The 14,198-nt window shown below is 38.2% G+C and overlaps 1 protein-coding gene across 3 annotated transcripts in view; it reads left to right on the forward strand.

Moving 5' to 3' along the window:
- The first annotated feature begins 250 nt into the window (after positions 1-250).
- The window catches only part of LOC5565736 (PDZ domain-containing protein 2), a 317,629-nt gene continuing 303,681 nt past the window's right edge, over positions 251-14,198 (forward strand). For 2 of the 3 annotated variants that reach the window (XM_021855182.1, XM_021855184.1), the window contains exons 1-2: positions 251-1,125; positions 11,802-12,292. The gene's annotated coding sequence lies outside the window, so the exon portion shown is untranslated. The remainder of the gene's footprint in view (positions 1,126-11,801; positions 12,293-14,198) is intronic. The other variant, XM_021855183.1, reaches the window with a different exon arrangement.

The following is a 14,198-nucleotide window of genomic DNA, read 5'->3' on the forward strand; positions in this document are numbered from 1 at the left end:
GAAATTGTACATTGAAGATGGTATGCCTTTCTCAAGCTACTTCTGTTGGTTCCCTGTACAATTATGATTATTCTCACGAACTACGAATTGTACGGTCATCAATGCTTATGCTTACGCTGATTGGTTTTCTTTTGGGCCACTCTAATCACCACCCAATTTGTGCCGGCTCTTTGTCGGCGCGGCATACGCAGCACGCTCAGCACTTCAGCGGGTTCAGTTCAGTTGCAACCTCCGACCGGTTTGGATCAGTCTACGGTGGTCTGTGCTCACGCGTGTGCTTCCAATAAGTCGAAAGTCGACCGCGCAGCTACATATTTTGTTGTAGGACCATCATTGCTTAGCGGCGGGTTCTTTATGCGTTGCAGCTCACTTTTGCATACAATGGAATTATTCTTGGAGCGGTGATTTATGGTCAAATTATGCGCTTTTCGCGAGAGGCGAGGATGGGATGGTGCGTCTTTGGTGTGTTGCTTCCCGTATAATGTGAACGTGAGTGAAAATCGACACACGAAACCGATGTTTGTTGGATTGCTGTTCCTTTGAGTGCTTTGTGACTCTGTGATTGCTTGGAAGTGTGCTGGAGAAAAGATGCAGAGTGCATACTGAGAAAACACCCAACATGGGAAAATAGTTTAAAATTAAACACACATTCATTCATAATTCGTGCTCTCGACAAAGGAAGTGGCGCGACGATATTCCCGTCTTTGGTATTTCTGCTGGATGCCGGTTCTCGTGCATTTGGGAAGGGACAACATTGAAGGCCAGAACCCGCCAGAAGTTGCTGCTGGAGAAGAAACACCGAGAAGAGAAACCCGATTTTAGTGCAACATAGATAACATAGATTCACATGTGTTTTGTGTCGTGTTACAATCTCTTCCTGGGTAGCATTTCTTGTCTGGCGTATAATTGAGAGAAGTTTGAAACTGTTACTAGAAGAAAGTTATGCTTAGGATGTGTTTTAGTTTATTTGTGCTGCTAACGACAATTTAGAATTTTGTGAAACGATCATCTATTATTGTGGTTTAGAGTGCTAAGAAGCTTACGGATTAAATCAAAAGGATAGCCCATAACGGCTAAACACGCTTTTGTGGATAGTGACGAATACGACACACATCACGATAGGCGGTAAGATGTTCGTTGGTTCATAAATGCATTATGACATTGGCATGTTGTTCCCAACTTCTGGATAGGTGTACAGCTGTGTTGTTTTCCTTGTTATGCCCTGAGGGTGGATGGCAGTAATCGTTCGACTTCTGGGAAATGGTTTCCCTGAATGGTATTTCTGTTAATCCTGCTTGCCATTGAGGGATTTCGAGGGAAATAAATTAATGATTGTTTACTCTTTACATTTTGATCTGGTTAGGGTGAGTAACATGATTTACTCACAGACATATGCTATGTCGAAACATTCTTTATGTTTTCCAAGGGCTTATGATAACAAATATCAATTATGCTCTGGCGAAAGTTTTTTTTTTCTCAAATCAACTAGGAAATCGTTGATCCATCTCCTCTCCCACCCACTTTGGTTTGATGGATTTTGTTCGAAATTCCACAATAGCTTTTGTGGTGTGTTTGAACAGATATGTGGGGAGTAAATTATGATTTTCGAACTTTTTTTTATTATGGTCCAATTAACTATATTAATGCTAATTGGTTGTAGGTGTTATTTGTATGAGGTTCAATTATGAGTGATTTTATTCACAGTATATTTGATAAACCTGTTTAAACTACTATGATGATAACTTGAAGCGCTGATTTTAAACATTATTTGAAGTTCAAGTTTGTTGGTTTGAAAACCAATCCAGATAATTTCTATTTACGTTTCATTGAAACAATCAAAATACTACAAAGTATGTGCTGAGTCAAGTTAAAGTTATAAAGATTTTTAAACTATCGCATGATTATTATTGGTATACAAACTCACAATTGTTCACCATTATTTTGTTTGTTTTATATTAATACATATAAAAAAAGTTTGCGAATAAGGTTGCAATCCAAAAGAGAAATTATAAATTGTAAATATTCACCTCGTACTATTTGATTGCCATATTGTATGTTCGAATACTGGAATTTCTTATTTCAATTGGACAAGATGCATCTCTAAACGTTTTCTGAAAAACTGGTCATTTTTATAGTCATTATATTACTTTTCACATGCAACACAATAATATTGAGAAAAAAAAAATAGATCAATTCGAATTGAAAAAAAAACCTATTAATATTGAGTAGAACAAATGAACCTTTTGTTTTGTTATTTTTTATGGACCAGTGCACGAGTTCAGCCGTTGACGTTTGAGCGGTGCCGTGTTATTTACGTGACCATGGGAACGAGTGAATTTGGCACCGCTCAAACGTCAGATTGGTGAACTCGTGCATTGATCCATTGCAGCATTCAAGTCAGTGCTTACTACAGTGAAACCACCATGAGTCGATGTTCCTTGACTCGATATCGACTGATGGAACCATACTAGAAACAAAATTTCATGGTTACAATGATGGTCCCTTGAAACAGCTTTCCATAGGATTGCTCTTCCATGACTCGATATTTCTATGAGTCGATAGTCCCTTCAATATCGACTCATGGAGGTTTCACTGTAGTGCAATTAGCCCACAAATAGTAAAAAATTGGAATATTTTAGCATATAAAGGATTTTGCGTAAGAATTCTTTAGATCTAATGAATAGAGTATTATGCGGAGCATTCACCAATTGATCATAAACAATCTCAGACAAATTCAGCTAGATTTAATGAGACGGAATCCATTTCAATTATTGTAATTTTTGGTTCGTTTTTGTAACGTCTGTACGCCATTTTAACTTTAAGATTAGGATGAGCATGAAATCGTTTTGCAAATTGCATGGAATAAAACTTTGAAAAAATCAATTATGACGACATTCAGTGGCGCTTATTTGTAATTCAAAGAAATATGTTCTATTCATATAAATTTTCTTTAATACAGATTTTTGCGATAACTAAAAGTGTTATCAACAAAATTTGAACAGGATGTAGTGATTTTAGTGATCTTGTGAGATTCCTTATGAAGTTTTAGGAATTTCTAGTGGAATCAGGTTCCATCCTGAGGAATTGTATAAGGATTATAGACAATTCTAGCATACTCCATAGACTGTTCAGCAGAACCTTTAAAATACTGGGTGCGTTCCGATGATTATCAACAGACCTTTATAATTACATATGAAATCCTGGCGGGAACAAGTGTTTTACATTTGCAATCCTGGAAATTTATTATTTATTTAGTTTATTTATTTATTTATTATTTATTTATTTATTATTTTGTTTAGTTGGTGTTACATCAATTAATTTGATAAAACCTCGTTAACAATGTTACGCCAATTTACTCGGTCCATGGCTGTGTCTCTCCAACTTCGATTTTGACCCACGTTCTCCAGATCTTGTTGCACCTGATCAAGCCACCTCGCTCGCTGTGCTCCCCGTCTTCTTGTGCCAACCGGATTCGACGCGAACACCATCTTTGCAGGATTGTTGTCCGGTAGTCTTGCAACATGCCCTGCCCAGCGCACCCTTCCGGCTTTCGCAAACTTCTGGATACTGGGTTCGCCGTAGAGCCTAGTGAGCTCGTGGTTCATTCTCCGCCGCCACACACCTCATCAACCACCTCAAAAGTATCCCCGTCTATCGTAACACTGCTTCCCAGGCGTGCTCTGTCGCGCTCGGTTCCGCCTATCAGCATGTACTTTGTTTTAGACGCATTCATCACCAGGTCGACTTTTGTCGCTTCATGTTTCAGGCGGGTGTACAGGTCTGCCACCGTTCCAAATGTTCTGCCGACAATATCCATATCATCCGTGAAGCAAACAAATTGGCTGGATCTTGTGAAAATCGTACCTCGGTTATTGAACCCGGCTCTCCGCATGACACCTTCTAGCCTGATGTTGAACAGCAGGCACGAAAGTCCATCACCCCGGCGGGATTCGAACGAACTGGAATGTTCGCCCGAAATCTTCACGCTATTCTGCACACCGTCCATCGTTGCTCTTATAAGTCTTGTGAGCTTCCCGGGAAAGCTGTACTCGTCCATGATTTTACATAGCTCTAAGCAGCTTAGAAATCGATGAACAGGTGATGCGTTGGGGCTTGGTATTCACGGCATTTCTGGAGGATTTGCCGTACAGTGAAGATTTGGTCCGCTGTCGAGCGGCCGTTGATGGAACCAGCTTGATAACTTCCCACAAACTCATTTGTTGTTAGTGATAAACGACGGTAGATAATCTGGGATAGCACTTTGTAGACGGCATTCAGGATAATGATCGCACGATAGTTTTCACATTCCAGTTTGTCGCCCTTCTTGTAGATGGGGCATATGACCCCTTGCTTCCACTCCTCCGGCAGCTGTTCCGTTTCCCAGATTCTGACAATCAGCCGATGCAGACAGGCGGTCAACCTCTCCGGGCCCATTTTGATGAGTTCAGCTCCAGCGGCCTTATTATTCTTGAGCTGGTTGATGGCATCCTTAACTTCCCTCAATGTAGGGGCAGGTTAGTTTCCTTCATCCGCCGTGCTGACGTAGTCACTTCCTCCGCTGTCGTGACCATCGGCGCCTGTGTTCTCCGTACCATTCAGGTGTTCATCGTAGTGCTACTTCCACCTTTCAATCACTTCACGTCCGTCCGTCAAGATGCTTCCGTCCTTATCCCTACACATTTCGGCTCGCGGCACGAAGCCTTTTCGGGATGCGTTAAGCTTCTCGTAGAACTTTCGCGTTTCTCGTAAACGATGCAGCTGTTCCATTTCTTCACATTCCGCTTCTTCCAGGCGGCGCTTTTTGTCCAGGAATAGGCGGGTTTGCTGCTTTCGTTTTCTTTTATATCGCTCCACATTTTGTCGCGTTCCTTGCTGCAGCCCACGCTGCATCCTTCTCCTCCAAAACCTGCCTGCATTCTTCGTCGAACCAATCACCAAACATAATGATATTGATAACTACACGTGGGCTGCATTCGAATAACATGTATCAGACAGTTGAGATTTAAGAAGGCTTTAACATGACATAGTGCAGCCTTGGAAGTTTTACCTTTGTTCTTGTAAGACAAACAAGTTGAAGTTTTAAGTATAGGTTTCAATAGACACTACACAATTCCTTCAAAACTCAATTTATTATCAACAAATTTGACCGGCAAATAAGTTTTAATGGACGCTTTTATCATTATCAAATCATTTCAAAGTAGATTTTACCGAAAAGAACGATAAGAACTTTTCAATGCTTCATTAAATCTGTTGGGAATGAATGTATCTATGATAAAACCTCGATAATTAACATCGAAGATCAAAAAGCATTGACATTGTTACTTGGGTGCTCAGCAGGATGTAGTGATTCCTTACAAACTTCTGAGATTCATAGTTATTCCAATGTATACAAGCCGAGATCTTTTGAACTTGGAGGCGCCAGCCTGTGGCTGAAAGCCTCACTAATAAAGAAATAAAAAAAATCTTTTGAACTACTAGAGGTATTCTGGTAATTTCTAGTTGAATCTTGGGGATTCTGAGAATGATTTCATAGCTATGCCTGTATCTATAGGTTTCCTAAAGGTTTTTAATGGACTCTTGAAAATATTTTACAATCAAACACTTTCAGCAAGATTTCAAGACCTAGAATTCTAAGGATTTCTAAGGAATCTAGGCGGAATTCATGGGATTCCTATCATTCTCTAGAATCTATTTATGGAGTACTCAGTGAAAGCTTGAAGAATCTCAGCTGAATCTTGAGCATTCCGAGTGGGTTCGTGGGAATTCGACACAAGATCCTACAAATTCCTAGCCATTTTCTGAGGATTCATAGCAGACTGCCGGGATTGCTAGTGGATTCCAATGAATTTGAAAAATTTTGAAAACTATAAATAAAACGAAATTGATTGCCAACGAAGAATAAAAATGGTTTTAATAAATTTCTGTAATTAAAATAGAGACCGTATATTTTTTTTTCACCAAGTGAATTGGTCTCTGGACTCCCTTAAAATAGGTGATATCTCGCTGAACATTACTGAATGTCCTATATACAAATGAAAGATTATCTCTTCTCTCGCTCTCTTTCGATTATAACAGTGGAATACTAAAGCTTTTGGGAAGTTTTTCACTATAGATCGAAAGGCAATTTCCTTGACTAGCGTTTCATACAAAAAACGCATCAGAAGAGGTTAATGTGACTCAGTGATTGATTAAAGAGAAAGTAAACAAAGAGAGCCTCTCAATGTTAGATAGGTTCCTTTAAAAAGTTGCTTTTCGCTCGGGTACTGTCAGTTCAATCGAAAATGGCTTCGAATCAGCAAGCACTCCAATACAATACGATAATTTCTACAAAATTATGTTCAGGTTAACATATGGTCGGTGTTCAGACAGACCGGACCAGATGATATTTTGGCGTTCTAAAGATACGTTAAGGCAGTACTTTCCAAACTGTGCGTTGCGGCGCCCTGATGTGCTGTAGCACTTCTCCAGGTGCGCCGCGATTTGAGTCACAACTAATTTGGAAATCAGATCATAATCTATAAAAACTTTTACAAAATTAACGATCGCAATTGATTTATGATGAACCTGTTTGAAGTCATATTTACACTCAAAATTCTAATTTTCAATAAATTAATAAAAAAAATCATGGCAAATTAGTTGAAGACTTATAAAAAATCCTTTTTATTAGCTGATGTCATCTGAGGTTTTTAACCGTATTCGTTAACTCTCATTTTCACCATTTTAACCGTATTCATTAAAATATAAATATTATAAATACTATAAGATAATATAAATGATTTAGGAATAACGATAGTATATTTCAAAGATCAGCGATCATCCTTTTTGCAATTTACTTTTTGTTGCAATCACTTCCCAATTTCTACATCTTTCTTTAAAACAAAGCGAATGCTGCACTAAATAGGAATACAAAGTTTTAAAATTTTTGAAAATATTGAGGAAAAAAAAAGTAGGATAACTGGGCTGTGCTTACAAAACCATTGGCTTTGGTAAGGAAAAACGACACTGAGTTACATTTTAGATTTTTGAAACATAATTATAAGCTTTCGAACACAAAAGCTGATTACAAATAAATTGATTTTAAAATCACGAAAAATATATCAACAAAGAATTTTCGTTAGATCTATCGCCTAAATTACATTTTTTCGATAAACTATCATTTTGAATGTAACATTACGTAATTTTCATTTTCCACTTTTAAAACTATCAAAAATATTTTGAATATCTTAATTTCTCTATTATTGCTTTCTGATTTTCAATCCTCTCTCAAATTATTAAAAAAAAAAACACAAATTTCTAAAGACAGTTTACACCGTCTTCAGCCAAAGGCTGCACAAACTGAACGATCACTAATATTATGCAACAGACAACACCGAACTTCCAGTATCCTAGTGATGAATTTTTCGTTTCACGAAAAGTTTCCTCCGACCGGAGCGGGAAACGAACCCACACCTCGTGACTCAATACGCCCAAATGACTGACGCCCCTAACCGCCCACAATTCGACAAAAGCATCAAGATTCAAAGGAAACTTGTAGTACATAAGTAAGTAAATGAAAAACCGAATTTAGTACTATACCATTTAATTCCACTAGAGTTTGTATCCTCCGACAGATACGCGTATTTCGACCTCAACTGTAAGGCCGTCTTCAAATATGTACAATTTCAAGCACTCACATAATTTTAGAGCAAAAGCTTCCTATCCTTTTAAGAGTCGCGGGTCACCTTTTGACATTCTGGAAACATCCCGCGGCTTCCAGAAAAAATGTGACAATTAATATTCGAAAATGTTATGGAAAATTCAAGAAAATGTTCCTATAGGACATGTCTGAAATTTAATCATTATACGAGTAAATCCAAATTATAGTCAAGATGAATATGGAATTTATTAGAATGGTTTTGTGCCGTAGAAAACCTTAAGTATTATCAAAATTTAATCCCAGCAGTTCGTTTAGTTTTCCTACCATTTTATCAAAGAATTCTCCGTCCAGAAATTCTTGAAGATATTGTCAAAAAGAATTCTACCGTGGGTTTGACATGTATAAAAATTGAAATCTGCCAAGAAGGCACGAGGCTAGCATGCGTATGAAAATTAAACGTAACCCACCAGGCTGGGTTTTTACAGAATCTTCGAAGGAATAATCCAGGGATTAATACTTTTGTTTGCCAAGAAACTAGACAAAATGGGACCAACGACAAGATGTAGAAGATAAACAAAATTAATACAATTGTATATAACGTTATTGAATCGGCCCCTAATACTTTATGGTAAGGGCCTAAATAAAAATAGGTTTGAGGGTTTTATGCCCATAGGAGAAGAGATTTTATTTTCACTCCTACAGGCTTTCCCTCATTCCAAAAAAAAAGAAACTCACATAGATGAAAATGTTACTCGTTGTTTGTGCATTTTGCACACACGTTGGGTTGCATTTTAAATTCTATGTATTTTGAGGATCACGCAAATCACACTCCTGTAAATGCGAGTGAAAAATGTTATTGATGAACATTAAATATCTCGCATAAAATTTGCTAATTGAAAAAATCAGTCAAAATTCTCATAAAAACTCTACTAAGATTTGAGCTAGAAACCCGACAAGGATTCAGAATAGAAGCGTAATTAAAACATAACACATTATCTTACAGGCCATTTTGCGCAACCTACAGAAAAGATGTAGCACTGAAATTTGAATATCAATCAAGAAAAAATAAACAATTTAATAACGGTTCCATGGACCCCCTGAGAAGTCGTCTCGGCCACAATGGGTCCCTGGACCACCGATTGGGAACCAATGTTCTAAAGAGCAAAAACAACGAAATTGTAAAATATTGTTGTTGGTTTTCGTATAAAGCGATACAGTCGACTCTCCATATCTCGATGTTCTATATTTCGATATCTCTCCCTATGGCGATGATTTTTTTTGGTCCCTTCATTCTGCATATAATTTCTTTCTCCACATATCGATATCCTCCTTATCTCGATGTGTTCCTGTTAATTTTTCGTTCCCAATTTTTCTATCTGTATGTCGATATGACCAATGTCAAAGGTTACTGAACTCAATTTTTGGGATTCAAAACAAGTTAGGAACGTGCAATAACGTCTGATTGTTCATTAATTTCTTGGCAAAGAAGTGGTATGTAATCTAGTATTCATCAGAAATTTATTCTATGTCTTGATCTCTCCCTATCTCGATGGTCCCTTCGATATCGAGATGTGGAGAGGCGACTGTAATTTAAAATACACTTTTTAGCAGGGGGGTGTATACGCAACGAGGTGCGCCTACCGTTCATGTTTTGTGGGTGTGTTCGTGTGGCTCACAACGCTGCTAGACATCCCGCTGTTGAAAAGCAGCATTTGCTGCCTGGCGTTGTCCGCGTTTTCGACTTGTGCTGTTTGGGCCGGCCCACGTGAGAGATGATTGTTGGGCGAGCTTTATTTGTAGTTGACAGCCGTACACCCACCCTGCTATTTAGCAGGAAGGGTTACAATTTCGATCGTTTTCGCATTTCTGAGTCCTAGCAGGCATGAAGAAATAGGATGATTTGACAATTGTTAGGCATTTAGAGTTCTTTGTAAAATAAGCGTCAAAAAACACACACAAAACCACAAGAAATTAAAATACTTAAAACATACAAAAGGAAAAAAACTTATAGTAATAGAAAACACTTTTTTTCCAAGGTTCAAAAGTTCGTTTTTTTTTTATAGATTTCGGGGCTTGATTTTTTGTTGAAAATTCTTTCACTTTCCTGAAAAGTTAAAAAATACAGTTCGTGGTCATAACATGAATGTCTCTACTATTTCACTTTTTTTTGTAGAAATAGAGCCAATAAAAAGATACAGAACTTTGATTTTTCTAAGTTCAGTTCGTCACAGTTCTTATTCATTAAAATTTTCAATTTCTTCTAAAGGAACGAAATGAAAATAATACTGTGAATCAATACTATCTCTAAACAAAACAATATCAATAGAATCCGTGCATTCTCTGCTTGTTTTGCTCCGCTGGTTCGCCACATATCTGCGCTGATTGAGCAAAAATCCGATTCTTTATGTGGTCTCTACGGAAGGAGGATGTGTAATCCAATCCATTTCATATGCGCAGTCAGCTCGAATCCAATGCTATTTAGGTACTGATACTTACCCCTGCTTGAGCTGTTCGACGGTGGAACATATGCGTTCGCAAAACAAAGCTGTGGCTGTGCATTTTGCTTTGTACGGGTCTTCTACACTTTACATCCCGGTGGAGGAGAGGAAATTGTACCGAAACACGATTTCGGAAACCCTCAGCATGTTGTGAATGAACGTGTCACGTCCCTTGTCTAGTCGTCTATCTCTGCGCCCGTAGACGACGGTTATGGATTAATTGCGAAGGGGAATCGGCTAGGTACCTACGTGCTGATGTACAGTATTGGACAAAATGTTTGCAACTTTTTCGAAAATATATGTTATGTCTGAAGCGCTGTGGAAATTTAAATTGGTCCATTAATAGTTGACTATTTTGTATGGAAAATCGGTTCAGTTGCAAATTTGTCGTCCAACACTGTAGGTAAACTATGTAGCCTGCTATGGACCACGATCAGGAGAACGGTCCGAAAAGCGAAGGGAAGGTGAAACCAAATGCCTCCAAACTTAAAAGTGCCAGCTTCCGATTTGTGTTCAGATTTGTGGTACATATCCCCTTCGGTACGAATTTCGGAAGCGAAACGGGAATAGTGAATGGATAGTGGAAGTGTTGTGTATATTTCGGAAGGTCTACTGCTTGATCTAGCGGATTTTTAATCTCCGACGTTTAAAACGTTAAACGCAGCATTGCGTTTTCTGTGTGATTGACGGGCGGGCATGGACCAGAAGTGCACTGAGGGATTGTAGATTGAAGCGTGAGCATTTTTTTTCGTTTGTTTCGACAGCAAAGGCCAATTATGGCGTGAATTGGATCAGTGGGTGCGTTTTAGGATGATCACTGACCTGGATTGAGTGGAAACTAGAAACTAAGGCACATTGAGGACGTTTTTACTAATGTATAGCTATGGGCATCACGTACGTTACTACAGGTCGGACTCGATTATACGGAGTATCGATTTTTTTTTACTCCGAATAATCGAATCATCCGGATAATCGAATAATTAAGAAAACAATTGAAATCTTTGACAAAAGAATATAAAAAAGAAAATTATTTTTTGATTATTTTATTTACATGATGCGGTGGCGTAGCCAGAATTTTTTTTCTAGGAACAGTAGGGGTCTTTACAAGAAAAAAAAAAGACCGTCATACACAAAAACAGTTTTCCAAAGCCCTCTTTTCTTAAATACGTTCCAAACTACAGAACCATTCATATTGTATATTGCAATACCGAATTATCTCAGATTTATGCATAAAAATTGAAAAACATGAACATCAAAAAACAAATTCCGGATAATCGAGTCCCCTGATAATCGAGTCTCCGGATAATCGAGTCCGACCTGTACATGTTCCAGTATAGAAACCCTTCGACTACCACACTAGTACAGTCAACTGGAGAATGTTATCAACCAAGAATGATAAGCTAATCCCTGGAAGTTTGTTAATAATTATTTGGTAGCACTGAAAAGTACTGTTTTTGCAGCACTGAAAATTACACGAAAAGACACACGCAGACAGAGAAATATATACTAAACAGCATATGTTGTAGTATTATGACATCATAACGAGTTTGAGCATAATCGGCAAGCATTCCAGTCCATCGACATAACATATTTCACTTCTATTTCTAAATTCCAACCATTTCCAACAGCGCATTTAATTACCATGTCTCTATCTTTCCTCATTGCAGATACCTCCATCGAATTACCCCATCAGATCGTCGAGTCTCGAACCGATAATCATCGCAATAACTGTCATTTTGTGGTCACTCTGCCTTCCGTCTCGACGCCGCCGTCGAGTATAACGTACGCACCATAAAAGGATTAGCTAAAGTTGGCAGCTACAAAGTGCACCCAGTTGATGAAGAGTTACTTGCTGCCACGGTTGATTGGTTTATTGAGCCATTGAAAAACGATCTCGGTCTAACCCCAAAGCTCTCCGTTGGTTAGATGGCGCTTGGGCTTCGCTGTCGCATAAAGTAACCGCTGAGTGGGTGGTTCTTTCGAACGCTACATGAAGAAACCCACAAGACTTCAGGATTAGTTAGACTCAGGTTTTCCTTGCGAGATTGCGCATCGGTGAGCCAGAAGCCTAGGTTTGTGGTGGCGTATGCGCGGAGATAGAGTAAAGACACCGCCTCGCGTCAACCAACCGTGCAGCTGGAGTTGAGTGAGTTTTGCTGTAAGCTAATGTCATAAAGCACACTCGTTGTGGGTAAAAAAACCATATAAGAATATCTAACCCGTAAATACCCAGGATGATCTGAGTTTACTAAAAATGCTATAAATTGATGATTTCCCAATATATTTATATACAGTTCTCTTTTTTATTACAACTTTTGCAGTCAGCTTTTTTTACTTTTTGGGGAAAGGTATTCAATATCGGCAGATAGAAATAAGTTTGCCAAATTAAGTGTAATTGTAGTAAAATTGTGCTAAAAGATTATGTAGCCGGCGGGACTTGAACTCACAATTTCCATTGGTGAGGGATAAGTGTGGTATATTGGACTAGTAAGATTGTGAGGCTTGGGGATGCTATAAAAGTCATTCACCAAATACTTCAGTTTACCGTAGCGTAGCTATAGTATAATTGGTAATGCGTCCGTGTACAGAATGTAAATTGTGGGTTCAAGTCCCGCCGGCTACATAATCTTTTAGTACAATGTTACCACAATTACACCTTATTTAGCAAACATATCTCTGCCGATATTGAATACCTTTCCCCTAAAAGTATTCATGTACATTTTATTAAAATCAAGGTGATTTGTTGTGCTCACAAGTATAAGGTGTTTCCCTTCTCTACCATTTTTCAGGCAGTCAAAATACGTGGTTCGGGGGTGGGACGTTTCGCATAAGGACGTTTCACATGATTTTATGGGTGTACGTTTCGCATAATGGACGTTTAGCATACAGATAAATATATGCCTTCTTTAAAATGCTACCTGTTTTTGTATGACACTGCTTTATGCGAAACGTTCATTATGCCAAGCGTCTTTATGGGCACCCCCGTGTCTCTTTTTCGTTATTTTTCTAAACTATTTAAACTTATGTCAATTATTTATGAACTTACTGAACTGTAAATGGTTTGTACTGATCACTGATAAATAAAGCATATAGTTAAACCTCCATGAGTCGATGTTCCATGACTCGATATCGACTCATGGAACCATACTAAATTTCAAATTTCTTGGTTACTATGATGATCCCCTCAAACAGCTTTCCATAGTATTGCTGTTCCTTGACTCGATATTTCAATATCGACTCATGGAGGGTTGACTGTAATTATTTTTATTAAACAATAATAATTCGAGTCTTGCTCAGCAATCAAAATACGGAACACTTTTTTGTTATTTTTGTATGCCTATTTTTTATGAAATAACTTGTTATAAATGATTTTCACTGATCTCTGATAAACGGTTGTGCTGCTTTTTCCCGAATGTCGTCTCCCCGAACGCCAGTTTTCCGAATGCTTGTTCCTCAATTATCCCGTTTTGCCGAATAACCCACTTCCCCGAAAAGTTTTTGGAACTCATATTGCGCAGTTCCCACTGAACCCCGCCGTTCATATAAAAAACTTGCTTGTTTCAGGGTGATGAATGTAGTGGTTATCAGATATGTATCCTTCTTTATTTGATTGGCGGTTTTTACGGTATTCAACGGCCTCAGCTTTTTTGGAAACATGTGTATAGCCGAGAGTGACCAAATACCTCCTTTTTTGGATTGCTTATCGTTCTTTCTAATTCACCATCCTGCCACTGAAAAGTATTATATCGCCTGTTAGAACTGCTCCATTTTTCTGGGAAACAGGTCATTCGGGGAGACGAGTCATTCGGGGAACTGGCGTTCGGAGAACCGACATTCGAAGAAACGACATTCGGGGAAAAGTATCACAATCCTGATAAACAAAGTATAACAATGTTAAAATTAATAATAATTCAAGTTTCAATCTCAGAGTTATCCCAAGCCCTCCAATATACTTGCAAATTTATACCTCAAAACCTGAAAAGTTATCAAAGAAATTATTGCGGTGTAAGTTTGCCAAAATTCCAGGATTATTTGAAAGTGTTATGCAAATCGACATAAAACAT

This window comes from Aedes aegypti, chromosome 3 (genome assembly GCF_002204515.2).
Source record: "Aedes aegypti strain LVP_AGWG chromosome 3, AaegL5.0 Primary Assembly, whole genome shotgun sequence".
In the NCBI taxonomy this organism is placed as follows: domain Eukaryota; kingdom Metazoa; phylum Arthropoda; class Insecta; order Diptera; family Culicidae; genus Aedes; species Aedes aegypti.